The sequence below is a fragment of the Macrosteles quadrilineatus genome, unplaced genomic scaffold (genome assembly GCF_028750875.1).
Source record: "Macrosteles quadrilineatus isolate MER2022 unplaced genomic scaffold, UCM_ALF_1.0 Scaffold_1__1_contigs__length_201487025, whole genome shotgun sequence".
In the NCBI taxonomy this organism is placed as follows: Eukaryota; Metazoa; Arthropoda; class Insecta; order Hemiptera; family Cicadellidae; genus Macrosteles; species Macrosteles quadrilineatus.
The window spans coordinates 163852181-163869746 of NW_026542594.1; positions in this window are offsets into that span (position 1 = coordinate 163852181).

Below are 17566 nucleotides of genomic sequence, written 5' to 3' on the forward strand. Positions count from 1 at the left end.
TAAGGTTATTCTTGAACATGACCATTCTAGTGGCTCAGTCCTGGCAGCAATTACGTGGTCCGCTGTAATCAGACTGCTGGGGCAGATGATTTGATTAGGTCTACGTCAGACTCCCCTGAAACATCTACCAAACTCGACTGACATTACTGTAGGTATAAACTGTAACCTTCGAATGTGTCAGAATTGCATATATTATGTGACCAAAGTTTCTAAACTGTTTTACATTTTGTTTATTTTTTCCAGTGACTTTTATCAGAGCCCTGAAGTAAAATTTGTTCAATGTTATGAACTATATTTTTTAACTGTCCTACTTTCACAAATTTTAGAATGTAGAAAATAAATTATACTCATTATGTATTGATTTTCATTTTATGGATAAGGATAATCAATTTTAGGGAAATATTCCAGTTTTCATTAATTTATTTGCCATAATCAACAATAAAATTGTGGTAGTGTTATGGGTTACATTTAATTTTTGAACATTTTGATTTAGCTATCTTGTTTTACAACTCGTGGCTTTTCATGAGAATCTATGTTGACAGAAATAATCTCACTGTTCATTGGGGTGAAACATTAAATAACACTCATGAAATTCATATTGCAGACCTCATATCAGATTCATAGAAATTTAATTTGACAGTAAAAAATGACAGTCTATTAGTTCATGGTTCATTCAATTAATCTTACTAATATTATAAATGTGAAAGTTTGTGTGTTTGTTTGTTTGTTTGTTTGAAGTTCAATCACGCACTAACGACTGGACGGATTGGGCTGAAATTTGGCATGATGATAGTCCACATTCCCGATTAACATATAGGCATATTCTTTTCTCAAAAATCCTTTCGGGCTCCGCCCCAGTGGCTCTGCAGTTTCCCATGTTAACCTTATGAGTATTCATATTTAAAAGGAATTAAATAATTTAGTCAGCTGATTCAACTAAAAATATTGGTTCTATGATATGGAAAAGCATTAAAAAGTTATAAGATTTACCAACAGGGTGCGGCACTATTATTTTTTTTGCATTTATGATAACAGCTAATTTGAACTATAAGCAGCAAAAAAACTGTGATACGCAATGAGAACTGTCAAAGTAGGATTGTTTACGGTTATGTTGATGTTTTTAATTTCATGAATAATTTGTGATATTTTGCAAACTTTAAGTAATTTATTTTTCCCTACTGTTTAGGTGAAGTGGTAGAATATTATGGCTACGGAAGATGTGTAAATACTATGGTATACCGTAAATTTAAAGAAGCAAATTTTATCAAACTGTGTCCTCCTCCATTGCAATAATGCAAAGCTCGAGTATAACTGCAATAAGCGTTTTATACTTATATGCCGACCCCGTACGAAGGACGGGTACTCTGCTAGTTCAATATAAAAGTAATATTGTCCAAAATTTGATTCTGTTGTTTGATTAAATAATTTGATCAATTTTGTTTTGTATAGAACTAATACAACTAAAATGATTATGGGGGTAACTGAGTCAGTTCAGGAGACAGTGTGAAATTTGCACTGAGCTATCATTCAATGAATATATCCAACAAAAGATGATTCCTTCACAAAAAAGGTCAAAAATGCCAATAGCCTGTTAAAACACAAAGTTACAAAACTAAATGTTCAAACCACAATTCAATCATGCAGAATACTGTACATTCTCATGTAGAATGTCTCTTGAGGTATGGTATCACCTAATGGGAAAATTAAACCAAAAATAAATACCCTCGCCACAGCAAACCTGCAGACTTAGCGAATTTCCATTTGTCTGATTTAATTTTCAATTCAATCTATTCAAATAACATTAGGTTTAACGAGTACTGTACCTAGGTTTGCTGCCTACAGGGATGGTAATAAAGTGTGTTTTTTGTAAAATATTATGAGCTTGGTATAAAATAAATAGATTTGCCAAGTTTGGTCCAAATATATCCATAAACAAACAAACTACAACTGTATACTTATCTATATACAGGGTGGCTGAAAAGTAACTTGCACCCCCCTTAACTTTTCAACCATTTAAGATATTTGAAACCAGTTTGCGGCAACCTTCTTAGATATGAGGGGCTACTATAATTATGGTCAATTTTGAAAATTTTGCCTTTAGGGGTAACGGGGGTAGGGGGTAGCTCAAAATGTTCAAATGACAAGTATAGTCGAGTTTGGTATCATTTTACAGGTATTGACGAAACATAAACATTCACATAAAGAAAACCAAAATCGGTTTACTAATAACAAAATGGCGCCCTAAAACGTTTCAAATCCAAATAACCATGAGGGTGGCAAAAAAATTAACTTGCACCCTCTTTAACTTTTTAACTATTTGAGATATTTGAATCGGTTTGCAGCAACTTGTTTGGATATAAAGGGCTACGATAATTATGGTCAGTTTTGAAAATTTTGCCCTTAGGGGTAGTGGGGGTAGGGGGTAGTTCAAAATTTTCAAATAGCAAGTATAGTCGAGTTTGGCATCATTTTACAGGTCTTGAAGAAACATAACAAATAACATAAAGAAAATAGAAATCGGACCATTAATAACAAAATGGCAGTTCAAAATTACTTTAAATAACCATTGTCTCAATCATTTTTAGCTGCAATTTTTTTATTAATGGTCCGATTTCTATTTTCTTTATGTTATTTGTTATGTACCTCTGGGCTTTTGAGCCATGCGAACGAGATCATCTTGAAAATTAAGAAGTTAAACGGGGCAAAGCCCGTGGGTTACAGCTAGTTCTCCTTAAGAATAACATGAGTTTTTTATTTACAATTTTCTTCGTAACCAATAACCATAAAAAAAACACTTCAATATACTAAATTATTGGTTTTTTAAGCTCTTCAAAATGGTTTAGAGAAAATTTGGGAAATATTATGTTTTGAGGGTCAAAAACGAGATAAACCTATTTTTACCCCATAAATCCCCCCATAAAACCTTGTTCCCGTGGTCCGATCATGCTGGTTCGCGAACTCGTCCTAAGTAACGTAGGTTTACACGTTTGTACCAAATTTCATCGAAATCGAATCATTTTTGCTCGAGTTATCGTGCTAACGGACACACACACACACACACACACACACATATATATATATATATATATATATATATATATATATATATATTACTAAGTAAATCAAAATACAACAGTATATATATAAATAGATAAATAAATATATATATATATATACATGAATTTGAATGGATAGTGTTTTTGGCTTCTATGGATATTAAAATGAAAAAGTAAATCGGTCCCGGGTCTAAGTCTTACCATGAGACCTACGGTAATAGCTTATTCCCTAATATGGGAAATTCGCTAAAAGATAACATCACTATAACAAAAGAATAACAAAGCCAAATAAAAAATACACTTTAATTACTCCAAATTATTAGACTAGCATGGTTATTTATAAAATTGAAAATTATGTCTAAGAAAATAAGATAACTTTTTATAAACATTAAAAAAGAATAAGTAGAAATAAAAGTTTAATAAAAAACCATATTCCTCCTATTTACAAAATAATTCAAATATAAGAAAACATCTTATAAATGCGTGTCTAAAACTGTGTAACTATTACCCAGATAAATAAAAAAAATAGGTAACACATTTGATCTTAGTAAAAAGGTGTTGGGGGACAAGAATGTTTATTCCATCCCAGAGACAAATGAGCAGACATCTTCAATTACTGATTATTCAATCAGTAATAACATAATTATTTTTGTAAGTTTATCTACACAGTTCACCAATGAAGAGTAGGGCAAGACACAAAAGATATCTCTGCACTTAAATCAAGAATACAAGATACAACTCTGATCAGACAATTGTTGCGGGGTAAAGGAAGATTAATGGTAGTTGCTTCTTGATTACGCTGAGCCTTCTGAGTGTGGTGGGAAAAGGGACTGGTTTGTACTCTCCTTAGTTACAAGTAAGCATATATCTTATAAATTTCTTAAAATATCGGTATTTTTCAGACTATGAATTTTATTTGATGGTTTCAAGTTTCCAGGGTCAATGATAAAATTATTTGTTTTTTAGATTTATTTTATAAAAAAAAAACATGATTTACTGATAATAATTTACAGAAATTCACTTTACACATGCAAAAGTCAACAAACTGCAGAATAACTATGTTTTTTATGAAAAGTTCGCAGGATTGTGGTTGCTAAGTAACTCATAGTTAATGTTGGGAGATGATTTAAGGAGTTACCACCACACCGTGAATTTAAGTGAGAGAGTTATTTGATTTTACGAAGTTGCCACACACAGTACAACAGTAGTGATGTTCAGTGTGTACAGATCCATAAGTTAGCAGTGTAGCAGCTCACTAACAGGAGCCACAAGGGTTGTGGTCGCTACGCGTAACTCTCCACTCAACATCACTGTGGCATTGTGGTGTGGCAACTCCGTTATATCATCTCCCAATATTAACTAAGCATAAGTTAGCAACATAGCAGGGCACTAACATGAACCGAAAGGGTTGTGGTTGCTTCGTAACTCTTCACTCAACATCACTGTGGCATTGTGGTGTGGCAACTCCGTTATATCATTCCCAACATTAACTAAGCATAAGTTAACAACATAGCAGTACACTAACAGCAGCCGCAAGGGTTGTGGTCGCTACGTAACTCTCCGCTGAACATAACTGTGGCATTGTGGTGTGACAACTCCGTTATATCATTTCCCAATATTAACTAAGCATAAGTTAGCAACATAGCAGGGCACTAACAGGAGCCGCAAGGGTTGTGGTTGCTACGTAACTCTCCACTGAACATCACTGTGGCATTGTGGTGTGGCAACTCCGTTATATCATCTCCCAATATTAACTAAGCATAAGTTAGCAACATAGCAGTGCACTAACAGGAGCCGCAAGTGTTGTGGTTGCTACGTAAACGTAACTCTCCACTGAACATCACTGTGGCAATGTGGTGTGGCAACTCCGTTATATCATCTCCCAATATTAACTAAGGAGCCACAAGGGTTGTGGTAGTTACGTAAATCTCCAGTGAACACCACTGTGGCATTGTGGTGTGACAACTCTGTTATATCATCTCCCAATATTAACTAAGCATAAGTTAGCATCATACTAAGGAGCCACAAGGGTTGTGGTAGTTACGTAACTCTGCAGTGAACACCACTGTGGCATTGTGGTGTGACAACTCCGTTATATCATTTCCCAATATTAACTAAGCATAAGTTAGCACCATGCTAAGGAGCCACAAGGGTTATGGTAGTTTCGTAACTTAACTCTCCAGTGAACATCACTGTGGTATTGTGGTGTGGCAACTCCGTTATATTATCTCCCAACATTAACCAAGCATAAGTTAGCAGCGTAGCTAGCACACTAACAGGAGCCACAAGGGTTGTGGTTGCTACGTAACTCTTCATTCAACACCACTGGGATGCGGAACCCAACATTACGTCTAAATCGATCACATGATATCATCACACTGACGTAACTTTACTTTATGTTTATAGTTTTCTACCGATTATGAATATTGGTTGAAGACATATACTGTAGTAATATATATAGCGTTTGCCGTTGCATACCTAATTGGCCTTATTTTAGTATTAGCCGTACGTTACCAAACATTTGTAGTAATTAACAATATTTTTGATTAATAGGAATCACAATAAAAAATACGCGAAGATGAGCGAGTATGAGTTTTTTACTAGTTAAACTACAAAGTAAAAGTTTTTAACTAGAGTTAATGTTTATTTATTTTGAGAAACATGTATTCATGTATAATATAAAGTTTTATAATATATTTATGCACTGTAACATTGCATTGAAACACCCTTACATCCTACAATAACGACTATAGGCTATAATCAGTTAAGAAAAATTATAATTTCATAATGACTCATAAAACTAATTTATTTATAAGTAACTCAGATTACTTGATTAAATTATTTATAAACAATGAATAAAATAAATATTTTTCCTCATTATAACCTAGGTATTAAAAAGAGATTGAAGATTACTTGATGTTGATTACCGAGCAAACAATTACACTTGATTCCATGGAATTTTGTCATGTCAGTTTGCTAAATCAACCTCCTCTTGTTAAAGTAACAACGGAATAAAATTACTTTGTCAGCGTTCACAACTTTGAAAATAAACTTGCTGAAAATATAAATACTTTAGTTGACAGACCTAATTTAAAGTTGTCAACAATTTTTTTAATCTGCTGCTTTAAAGTAAGTGTTAATTTGAATGAACAATCATTATTTATTATCTTTCCAAATTCTACTCTATATTACGTCAGAAACATTTCACGGTTTAAAATCCATAGGAGATAGGCTACAACATAATAATAATTTCGTTGATTAAGAATGTTTGTCCAAACTAAATATCTAAAGTTTAGCATATTTTTCTGATAATTGTTAGCTTCAGATATAATACGTCAGTAGTACCACATAAAATTGTATTGTATGGATCCAATTCGAGTTGAGACATGGAGTTTAATTAAAGAATCATCATCATCATCATATAATCTTCTATCTTCTATATAATAAGCTAAGCCGATTTTCGTGAACAGAACTCCTCCCTAATTTTTGGACCGATTTCGATAATTAAAGTGTCAAAAGAATGGCCCTGATCTGTAGTTTTGCAAAGTGTTTTTATTATCTTTTTTAAATCTTTATTAGTTTGGGCTGGATCTTCCATCAAAGTTGGGTTTTCTCCCATAAGATCAACATGGGGGAATCTAAACATTTAATTGGAAAATTTGTCTCCACTAATTTAAGAGAATGGCTGGGCGTAGAAACTTGGTAGAGGTGTCCAAAGAAAGGTCTTGGTCTGTAGATGAGTTATCAAAAGAAAAACGAAGAAAATTCCCATAGGGCTCTGCCCCAGAAGCCTTTAAAAGATCCCACCAAAGATTTGTTTACATTTTGGCCATGTGGATAATACTTTTTAATTAAACCGCTGTTAATTTTTAAATTGTATTTTAAACAACACACATTTATTGGGAGTTACTGAATTGTCCAAAAAAAGTATTTGCAATGGTATCTTAAACCTTTAGTTAGAGAGCCTTTGAATTTTATTAAATACTTTACATTAAATACTTTCTTATTAAATGGCGACCATACAAAAAGTAGACAAACAAAAAAAGGGTTGTGCTATGTTACTAGTGCTACTCAGTAACAAAAACAATTTAATTTATCTCTAAAAAATATATTCTTAAAGTGCATTAAGAAGCAGCCTAAAAAATACTATGTAACTTCCTCATATAGTTACAAAATGCTCAAACTCGCATTGTGACATTTATGATTCGACTTATATTTCTCCAACAGTTATTCATATGCAGAAGAAGTTCAGTAGTTCAGTGTGATCTTATCGTGTCTAATAACATCCAAACACTATGCTTGTGCATTGATTATAGGAAATAAGTAAGATAAGTAGAGACATTATTAAACACAATTTTATCATGGACCTAAGATATTGCAAGTAGACTTACTATCCTTCTATAAAATCTAAAACGTTGTTTAGCGTATGTTCATGTGGTGTTACGTTTCCGGGTGTGCTGATGTAGGCAAAACAGTTTTATTTCAATTAAATATCAAATTAGGATGTACATAAATTTAATAAGGGTAGGTAGGTAATTATAACTGATATTAGAACTGATAACTTTATAGATATTAAACATGTACGTCACTAGCTTTTATTCTAGCGTGTTTACTTTTTAAAACGTTTTTATTAGCTCAATTTCTTGTCAGGTACAAATTTAGCAATCAATTTTATACTTACTACTAAATAAATACATTCTAAAAATCCAAAATACTGTAAATATTTATTGAGTCATTGTAAAAGATGAACTGACCAAAGTCTATAATTTCAAAGGAAGCAGAATGCTTAGGATTCTTAGAGATTTCCCTCGAGACTGAAATCTGATTCATTTTTCAACAGATCTTTGTCAGAGAACTCATGAATCTTACAGGACTCAATGGAGAATCGGTTCCTTGGAAGAAGACTTGTTCTTTGCATTATGCAGCTGACAGAATGTGTAATGTGTTATTTAAATAAAATGAACAATAGTGATGTTCATATTAAATCTATAATTTAGTATAAACTTTTAGAAATAAACTCACTAGAATTATTGGGTAGATTGAACATTTGATTAGTGTAATGGTCCGCCGTGTACTCTAAACTTAACAATGTAGGCTATTTGAGAAATTGCAAATTGAGAAGATTTTTAGTTTTTAAAATGTTTAACAGGATTGCACAATGAAGCACTGAACAAACATTTTTTATAAATAACAGTGCAATAATATTTAATTAATTCTGCCTCCTTTGGTTGTATTTTATAAGGTATAACATTCGTATTAAAAAACTGCTTTTAACTGTACTGTATGTACCATAACAAATTCTAAATTTCATGTTAAGTCATACATAATAATTATTGAACTTTTCTCTCACATAAATATGATCTCAATACTTATATTTTAAACTTAACAAACAGGCAATCCTAATTTTTTAACTTAATATATGTACCACCAATAAAAATTCAATTCCTGTAAAACATGCAAATTTACACGTTCTCGTTATTTACTGTGTTTTTTTTTATAACAAAAATAATTTGGTACCTAAATTCTAGTAATTATGAGTTATAGTGGTATCGGGGTTGGTGTAGTGATTCGCCATTCTAAACACATTAAGTAGCATTGCCATGTGTGTATGAGTAATTTTCCAATGTGGCTGGTTTCCTAAAGAATTTTACTTTTCAGTGGTATAAATTCAACATTAAATATCAGCTCAACAGAGCCAGGAATGTAATTACAAAAGTTGTGGATTATTTTATAATCTTCGCAGACATGCGATCCATCATTACATACCACCTTGGGAGTTGGGGAGTTGCGTTGAGTTTTGTTCTCCTAACCTATTCCTGAAACTACAGAGTAAAGGTTTAAACTTCATTAAGATGTGTTTTAAAATAGCTGCGATTAAAAAATATTAAAACAAATGCAAAGACATAACTTAGCTAAAACATTACAAACCAACTCTCGTTTAATCATTTTGACAACATTGGGTTATGATATATGTTTTAACATTAGTGCGTAAACCCCGTTTACATAGTTGTCTGTTAGGTTTATATTGTTTCCTTGGATTTCATGTTGGTGTACAAAGTATGACAAAAATATCAGTAGCAAGCCTTCTGTCACACAAGTCTCACCAGCGATACTAAAAATTGTTAGAATGTTTTAGTTAACCCTAGAGGACGAGATTTATAAATAAAAAAAAGTATTATAGAAACGTCAGACTTTCGTGCCACAGATTGCTTTAGGGATGTCCTACGGCAATAAGAATTGTGTTGGAAAACTAAATAACTCTATTTTACGGAACTTTAATTTAAAATTGTCAATCGAAAACATAGATTTTCAAAACAATACGAGAGATAATTCCAGTTACCTAACATTATTTTGCTTAATATAGATTACTTAAAGTAATATGTATTAAATTATTCTTTAATTTACAAATATATTCTGATTTCTGACCATATTATATGAGATAGCCCATTAAAACTATCTAAGTTTTAAATAGGAGTGATTTGGACAACACGTTAGGTAAAAGTTGTTTTGAAGAAAATGTTGTAAAAATGGTTTGAAGTTTATAACTAAATGGCAATTTCGTGGTCCAATAACCTGACCACCTTTAACAGATTCATTTGATTTTCCCAACTACCCTATTGCATATTATTTTAAAGTTAGTTCTTTTCATAATAACTTCAGATTTTAGAAAACTGATTTTGCAAAAGATTTTTTACGATTTACGGATTTTATATCAACTCTTATTTCACTTATGAACTATTTCCTTTAAGTAAACACTGGTAAAATCCGAATTAATCCTAGTCGCATCATAAAATTCTACTTCAAAAGCACAAATGAAAATTACTATTTTTCGAATATAAACAGTACACCATTGATTTCGCTTGGGTCGAATAGGTTTATTTTTGTTTAACGTTAACGTTTTAGTGAATTCGGTTTTTTCTAGCAATCGTGGTGAATTCCGAATCATATATAATACGGAATGTGGGATTTTAAGTTCCAGAGAAAAAAATAATTTAAAGCGACCTCGCCACATCCACATGTGAAATGCTTTCATCCGACATTACTTACTTTATTCCAACTCTACTTTTTGCCACAATAAATATAAAAATATAAAACACAGAGTTAAAAACATAGATGAAACAATCTACTATACATCATAGATAAACTCCTAATCAAAAATAGATAACTAACAAGAAAACATCCGAATATGTCTACCCACGAAACTTTAAAATATAAAAATATTGCTTTCAAACAAATACACAATTTTATCAATCGGAGTTTGAATTGTGCTTATTTTTATATTGATGTCTACTTCGGTGGCATTTTTAGAAGGGATGTTGAATAGAGTAGAGTATACAAACGCCTTTTTTGAAAGCGGTCCAACCCCATACCTGATATTGTTGTTTGTCTAGGTAGGATGGGAGTAAAACAAACTCTCCTAACTCCGAGCTAGAATTGAGCAGTTTAATATTTTTACAGTCAAATCCTCACTTTATTCTATATGCTATGCTATGTTTAATATTTATATAGCATTTTATTTGCCAATTACTGTATCGGAACTGTGTAGCACCAATTAAGAATTTCGTGATGAAGAATGTGATGAGAAATTAGCTTTCCTTAAACCAAATACAAGTTTTTTACTTTTAAACATAGTTAACAATGAAAATCCAATTTTTTACTGAAGAATGTTCTTCAATCCCCTTTCCTTAATAACTTCCTGCCAACCATTGTCCCCGGAGACTCGTGTAATCCGATTTATGTTAACGTTGTTAAGTCTCGCTAAGCGATGTCGGCCAAAACGTATTTATCGTCTGCAGTTTTTTGTTGTTAACATTTTGCTATTCAGTTTACAAGTAGTAAAGATTCTGCAAAAAAAATAATTTACGGCACATTCGGAATGAAAATTTACATTTGCCAAAGTTATAGATGACGGTAAATGGACCAAGACCACACACATTACACTCGATACACACTCTGCACAGTAAAAATGAGCTTTTATCTTATCCTAAAAGTACGGTTGTGAATTCAAGTAAAAACAACTGTTTAATCACTTTTGTGGGTTTATTTGTTGAGTACTGTAATAGTGGTAATATTCGGAATGTGTTATCTATTATTACTATTATAAAGAAGAGGTGGTGTCTGTCTGTCCGTCTGTCTGTGTGTTTGTATGAGCTAAACTAAAAAAATACTGAACTGACTGGGCTAAAATTTGACAAAAATAAAGCTTCAGCTCCGAGAATACATACAGAACTATTTTCGCTTCGATATTTACCTATGGGAATCTTACCCGTGGGCTTTCAAAGTCCTGAGGTGAGAGTTTAAAAAATTAATGTTGATTGGTATCCATGGAGACATAGAAAAAACTCATAATTTAAATGTAAAGAAGCAGAACTGTCAACCGCACTTGATATCATAATTTCACACAGTTGATGCAGTAGGCCTACAAACTACTCAACATGTTGTTTTGATTATATAATAGCATAAAAATAAATCTATTTTGCTTTTGGTTCCATTATCGAGTTAAGTAGTACAGTTCAGTTTCGTTTCTAGAATAAATAGTGGGCGTGAAACCATGTTTAAAATGCATTTTCAAAGAACAAAGGACCGACATTGTCTCTTTTGCAAACTGATCCCGTTGCAAGGCACGTATAGTGGCTAGTAGTTTATTAGTAGTTTGTAGAAAATTGATTTCACGGACTAATAAACTAAACGAAATCTAGATATATTTTACTTGGTACATTGTGTGCAGCATTATCAATGTTAATATAGTAGGTATTAGACTTACAACAGGTACCGGTACCTAATTTCTCAACAGCAACCATTATTCTGCAAAAGGAATATTTCAATGCACGCGAGAATATTGTATTCAAAATACTATATAAATAGCTTTAATAGCAACTATTCTTCATTTCGATTCAATGTGTGTATAATAAATTTCATTGACTATTGGATACAGAAGTCAATAGGTTGTATAATAAGGTGTATCATTCATTGTAGGAGATAATATGTAATGAAAATTTAATATTGAATGCAAGAGAAAATCTATGTTTGAAACATTTATTTACTCAAATTAATCGATCAGCTTGCTGATTTTAATAGTTGTATGTGTGTGTGAGAGAAATAATATCTAAAGCCGTAGATAATCCATTTATCATTTATTATCTTATAAAACTCCTTTAGTGATGTAGGTTGTTGTTTTCATGGTGACTGAATTCATTTAAGATCTCCAGATGATGTTCCCTGGCGGCAGCGACCTCGTGAGTGTCTGCCAGGTATCCGGACTTGAGCACCACGGGCTTGTCGAGGGGTCCGTGGTAAGGCGCCACATGATGGGAGTGTCCATGGTTGGTGCCGTAGTCTGAGGCGTATCTGCCACTGTAGTGGTCACCGTAGCCTCCGTGAGCCTTGGCCTTGGCTACGGCAGCGAAATGTTCAGCCTTAGCAGCGGCCACCTCGCGAGTGTCTGCAATGTGTCCGTCATGTAGGACGTGTGGGATGGCGGTGGGTCCGTGGTACCTGATGTCTCCATGATGGCCGTCATACGAGCCACTGTATTCCTGGATTTACCGTATCCGTAGTCTCCTCCGTAGTGAGATTCCTTGGCTAGAGCGTTGAGATGAGCGTTCTTGGCTGCCGCTACCTCATGGGTGTCTGTCAGGTAGCCGTTGTGGAGGACGACAGGCTTGGCGGTGGGTCCGTGGTAGTAGCTGCAGTACACACTCTGGGTGTACGAGGCAGCAACAAGGATCAAACTCTGTAATGTTAATAATACGTTTAACGTGTAATATTTTTAGTAGGCTGTGGGCTTACTGATACACTTCACGACAAAAATATAACTCTGAAACAATTATTAATATACAAGATATTGGGTCAAAATATTACAAAATATTTTATATCTTAATACATTGGACAACTAATGTTTTAGAGACGAAGTTTATAGGCATAATTTGACTTGTGTAAACTTGGTAATAAAAAACAGCACAATATAAAAACAAAAATACTTGTATGAACGTCAATGTGTCTCATGGAATTGATGCTTATCCAAAAATTAAATGAACAATTGCTTTAAGGATTTTTAAAAATTCAACAGTAATTACCGATCATTTAATCACAACAAATATAAGGTTATAATAATTGTCGATGTATCCTGCATCCTCGCAATGAGTTTGAAATGTGTATTACTAAAGTGGCGTCTAAAAGAATAAATCGTATGCTATTACAGTACTCACCAATGCAACCATTGTTGAATTCGTATCGTCGACTGATGTTTGTTTCTTGAGAGCTGCAGGTTTAAATACTTTGTGTGAAGGAAATAACCTACATAGCAGCCTAAATTTCAAGAGTGAAATCTATCGTGAAGATATAATTGGAATGTGATGAACATCCAAATGTAGGAAAAGATATGATATACACACTCTTGTAATAATTTATACTAGAGGTTGTACAATGGTCAAAAACTTGACCAACCATATGTAATGTACGGAATTCACTATTTCCACCTTAGACTGTTAATAAAACATCTGATTGGAATTTCTAATTTTTTTTTTATTTTCTGTTTATTTTTCGTTGCCATTTCGTCACCATATTATTTCCCATGTTAATTTTTTAAGATTTTAAATCCATTTTTGTGCTTATTTTTGAGCCTATTTCAATTTATAAAAAGATCCTATACATCTATAAGGCAATATTTTTCCAACAGTATGTGTAGAATTTATATGGATGCACACCAGCTGAGAAAAAGTTAAAAAAATATAATAATAAATAAAATATATAATTTATTTTGGAGAATATTTAGTCAATAACCATATTATAGTTTTTCCGCAGTCATTTTCGTTGATAAAGCTATTGCATTTATTCAGAAAATGTTCTTTTGGATTTACCAGGGCTATGTTATCATCATGTTTTAATTTACAAGAAAATTTACAAGAAACCAAACAAATGCAAGAAAGTTTTAAGTAATTTGGATTTATGATTTTAAAACCAGTTTACCAGTTTATGAAACCTCTTTAAATTAATTTTAAGAAATTAGAAATGATTTAATTTTAAACGAATGCAAGAAAGTTTTAAGTAATTTGGATTTATGATTTTAAAACCAGTTTACCAGTTTATGAAACCTCTTTAAATTAATTTTAAGAAATTAGAAATGATTTAATTTTATATCGACATTTAAGATAACTTAGTAAGATATATTTGTAATCATAATATAGTTTCAATTACTTACTCTTGACATTCTTCTGCATAATTATTACATTATTGAAAACAAATATAAACGTAAAATTAGTGACGGCGTTTGAAACATGTGCAAAAAAACCAAGTTATCTTCTAGACAACAACCTAGAAAATAAATGCAGAGCTAAGTAGCTAAGGGTATTGTTTATAGTAGGCCAGACTTGATGCATCGTTATTTCATAACAGGTGGTACGATGGATAAGTGATTTATTCAAGAATATTTGAGATAAACTGAAATATTTAGTTACGTAAACTAACAAACTCAAACTCAATATTTAAAACATAAATTTATTCATACAAATCATTACATTTTATAAGGTGACGGAACATCGAGCATTTTGAAGTAACATAGTTACCTTACGATACCTCTCGTTGTATTCAGAAGCTGTTGTAATCTCCTCTTCAATGACCTCCTCGCTAGTATTCTCATCTTCTCTTAACTTGTTTAAGATCTTTTCATTTAATCTCTGTAATGTTTCATGAGACTCTGTTACTTGTCTATATTTTGATAAAATAGCCTTCATATCAACATTGTCCTCTAGTAGCTCTTCTTCAATAGCGAAGGCCTTTTTGGCAAAAAATCTTCTAATCATTCTTCTCCAAGTTACAACACTCATTTTACTTTAAATTATACAATATAACAACTAATACCATATACTCCTGGCAGGGTTGCCACAATGTAATAACTTGCCTTTTAAAAGAAGTAATTTCCTCAAATTAATTGAAATATAAAAGCTACTTAAAAAGTAACACGAGCTTTCTATTTTCTTACTTAAATCAAAATGCTAATGTTTTTGTTTACGAAATGACAATTAATGAAAACATGTGAATTACAACATGTGACTTAATGTACTAGATGCCAGTAAAAAAGGAAGACAACTTTAAAGGAATATTTTCTAACAGAGGTTGTTATTCTCATGATGTTTGCTGCAGATGAAACACATATCAGGGTTGTGTTTGTAATTGTGACTTGATATGTACCGTAGTGCTTAAAAGTCACTATGACCCTTTAAAAGAGAACTTCACTAATTTTCCTTCGCAAAGTACATTTGGGTAACATACCAAGAAGTAATTAACACAGTAAATTATATTTTACGAGTAAAAGGTGGCAAAAATGGCGTAATAGGAGTTGATTAAAGTGTTTTTGTCTTCTAAATGTGAAGATATTAAAACTAATAGATGAACGTATAGTTAAAACAAATAAAATTAAAGGACGTGTGTTATATTTTAGAGTATTATTTTTTGAGTGGAACAATACCTGTTGATAATTACTTAAAATATAGACCGAATAATATACTACTAGTGTACATGTTGCTCGAATTCGAACAATTGCAAAGTATTACTGGAGTTATTTAAAAACGAATAACTGTCATAATTTCCGATGAGTTTAAAAGTGTGAACTCAAAGATTATGCAACTAATGGAAGTACTCACGATCTCCATGCCAGTTCGATATAATCAATATGTCTTGTAAGTATTTTATCATTTTACAAAAGTTGATTTTAAATGTGTCCCACTCATAGCCGCATTAGGTTGTCCATGATTTTATTCGTCATTGGTAATGTAGACTGCATGGTACCACCATTGTCGCCAGTATGCTTACAAATTTCAGTCATTTTTAAAAATAGCAATAAAATTTGTTCACAGTACTTAAGAACAACCTGATTTCCTACATAACCTGTCTTGTCACAATTTTATTTGGTATACAATTTGTTTGGCATTATTTTGGTTAGTTGCTGTAATAACGTCAATTTTATTCACCTGAGAAAATGCAGAGTTTAAAGGCCTGATGCTGTTCAAATGGTTTCCCCCTCCTTAACTGTGAATAATAATAATTATTCACAGTACCAATTATTGATTCCTTCAATGTCAGTTTTAGTAAGGTTTCTTGGATGTAGTCATATTCTTCTAAAATCACTTGACTTTTATGAAAACATATGTTTAATGTACTGGCCGTGGTACCAGTTTTATTTGGCCTTAGAGGGGTTTCCTCTGCAATTATCACAAAATTAATTCATGTTTTCTACTAAAAATGGTAGCACTTCGGCTAACATCCTCGTTCATCGTTTGTAGGAATCTTCATCTTGTAGGCGTTCTTCATTACCATATAACCATATAGGCTTGTAGGCTTATAACCATAATAAATTCTTAAAAAACATTATCTCTACTTCCTCTACTTGATGGAGTTGTATGAGTTGTCTATGTTTCTATAGCAAAACAAATACAGTACTGTGTCAATTGATTTTTATTATTTGGTAAATTATATCAAATTGTCAGGCTATATGTACTTACGCAAACCCAAATTCAAATAGTAAATATTTAATTTCAACAAAATCACTAAATTCTTTTACCTAATAACTTATTCCTTGAATTTCAAAACTAAATATTAACTGCAATTAATTTATCCAGCTGATCATAATGTAAACAAATTTTTCTTCATGAGAATAATATGGGGACTTCAAAAGCCACTTGGGCAGAGCCCAATGAATTCTTAAAAAATGTAAGGTCAATTTGAAAATCTACGCGACACGCACTTTCCAATGAGACATGAATGGTCAAAATCGGTTATGAAATGGCTGAGGAGTTTGAAGGGAAAATTTTCTTTTTGACATATTAATTATATAGATGGATTAACAGGATTATATAGATTTATACAAGCTTATTTTACTAGATTCGTATTCTTGGGAACCAACTACGACAGTCGTAATTATTTTAGAGCTATTACATGGAATGGAAAACAGTAAAATAGTGCAAAAAAACAAAACGCAAGAAAAAACATATTGCAGTCACTTTATATTAATTTATAACGAGCGTTTGGTTTTATCATAGAAACACGTTGTTTTATGTTGCACTGAGAACATATGGGGCTGAAAGGTATCGCTGAAGTCTCTGGGGGATTCAAAGTGTTGTATATATTCATACAGATTCTGATTTGCATGCAAATGCCACATCGCTACCTCGTGTAAAATGGAGACGAGACAAAACTGAAAATATAATTCCTGACGAACTCGCGAATACAAGTTTGTCGTAATAGACATTTTGTTTGAAGTTTACCAAATAGTAATAGATTTAGCTTAATGTTTTGTAGGCTTCAATATCCCAAAAAATATTAGATGTAATACATTTGACTTTAGATACACTATAGGGCTATTGTATTGTAAAGACATTTCATTCTTGTGTAATAGATGTAGCTAGTTTTGGAATAAAAAGAACATAGTTCAAACTAGCGACAAAGTGCGGAGAATGCAGCCAATGACCTATTGTAAATATACATGAGACATAGAGCCCGTCAATTATCATAGT